The sequence below is a fragment of the Miniopterus natalensis genome, chromosome 14 (genome assembly GCF_054644295.1).
Source record: "Miniopterus natalensis isolate mMinNat1 chromosome 14, mMinNat1.hap1, whole genome shotgun sequence".
NCBI lineage: Eukaryota > Metazoa > Chordata > Mammalia > Chiroptera > Miniopteridae > Miniopterus > Miniopterus natalensis.
In genome coordinates, this window is record NC_142094.1 from 22,607,370 (window position 1) to 22,609,490 (window position 2,121).

The window sequence follows — 2,121 nt, forward strand, 5'->3', positions numbered from 1 at the left end:
GAAAGCCGATCAGTGGTGGCTCAGGGCTGGGGTAGGTATGGGACTGACTCCTCCGGCCCATGGAGGAACTTTCTGGAGTGACTGGGGCTGTGGCTACATGTATATGGATACTTTTGTCAAAACTCAGGAAACTCTGCACCTAAAAGGGGTACATTTTATTGTATGTAAATTATACCTCCAGGCTGATTTTAAAAGAAAAAAAAAAAGTGTTTCCAGGAAAGTTTTGCTTCCAAAAGCTATTTTAAATAATGTGTTGTAATGTTTCCAAGTGAAGCTCATTGATTCCAGAATCTTGTGGTTAACACTAGTTCCTGGGACTGGGGCATCCTATGATTGGTGCTTGATTCTGGGTCTTTGTCACCCCTAAGTGTGTCTGTGGCACATGGTCCCTAAAGATATTAAGTGAAACAAAACACCAGTAGTTTGAGAAGTTCGTGCCTTCCCCTCTCCCCTCCACCTGGTGGTAGTGTTTTAACTACAAGAATTCACCGAAGGCTGTCACTGGCAGGCGTGCCTGCAAAGCCGAGGCTTGGAATTCACTGGGTTTCCAGGTGCAGGTAATGAAATTGATTTCTGGGAAATGCGGAGGGTCACTACTAATTTTTTAGGATTATGCACTTTATCAGCTGAAGGTTGAGAAAAAGGAGAAACATAAAAATATCCCCCTTTATACCTCTATTTCCTTGACAGAGTTGTAATGAGAACCTAGCATTTGCACTGTGATGAGTATGCTCTGCCTGCTAGATCAGGGAAGGCTTCAAGGAGGAGGTGCACAGCTGAATCAGTGAAGAGCCACTCCAGCAGTCAGCCATGCCTCAGGGTGGGGGCAGCTCCTGAGACCCCTGCTCAGGCTTAGGTCACCCTCTGCCCCAGCACTGCAAGGTCAGCATTAAACCAGAAAGCCCAGCATCTGCCTTCTCTAGGCAAGACCTCCAGTCCTTGCTTCCAGGCTGCCCTCCCCTCGGCCTCGGCCTGGTGCCCGGGGAAAGTGAGAGAAGAGGAAGACTTACGATCAGGGTCAGTGTCAGGATCTCCTAAAAAACCAACACCGTGCAACCAGGTGAAGAGCCACCTGTCGGGTCCCCTCGGCCCAGTCAAGGAACATGGGAGCTGGGCTCCTCTAAGGAGTGGGCTCTGTGCCTCCCAGCTCCACTCTACCCCCACCTCTCCCAGAGGCTTATAATCACTGGGCAGGGAACACCCCACATCTCACTGAATGCTGCTCTGAGGCTGTCCTACTATGGGCTCAGACAAGCCCACAAATGGCCTGTGACCTTTCCTTCACTTTGCCAAAGAGGAAGGAAGCAACATCCCTTATTCTGTCTAGTCGCTGACTGGGAGCTCCCTTGCTTTTCCCTCTTGTCCCAGTACCTAGATTTCAAATTTGGATGTACTGCCCTTTAAACAAACAGATGCAGCATGGCAAAATAAGGAATCACTAAAAAAATAATTAGACGGACAATTGTTGGCATTAAAAAAGAATTACACACCTCATAAATGGATTTGCATAGTTAGAAATTTCCTTTAAAGGAGTGGTTCTCAACCTGGGGCAACTTTGCCCCTAGGGGACATGTGGCGATGTCTGGAGACACATTTTGGTTGTCATAACTGGGGTGGGGTTCTCCTGGCATCTGGTGGGTGGAGACCAGGCATACCGCTGAACATCCTACAACCCACAGGACAGCCTTCCTCCACAATCCACACCAGAGATGACCCAGCCCCAGCTGTCAACAGTGCCACGGCTGAGAAGCTGCTTTCAAGGGTGTGTACATGTGAACTTGAAATATAACATTGACACAAAAGGAGATGTGTTCCAGGAAGACATGTGAAAGGGGAGTGTGTGGGCTGAAGAAATGGGGCCCCCAAGCCCTGGATGGGCCAGCATCCTGCAGGGTGCCAGGATGCTCCAGGTGTCCCCTCAGTTACCCAGCTCCAGGATGACGGGCCAGATGAGCCCAGATGGAGAGCCTGGCCACCTGGATGCCAGATGAGGGGGCCATTTGCCTGGAGGCTGCACAGTGGGAGGCCAAAGGAGGGAAAACAAAAGAGTGACTCTCCCAGAAGCCATACTCAATGGCCTAATTGCAGGGACATTAATCTGGGTGTTGCGGTGCTCCCTTC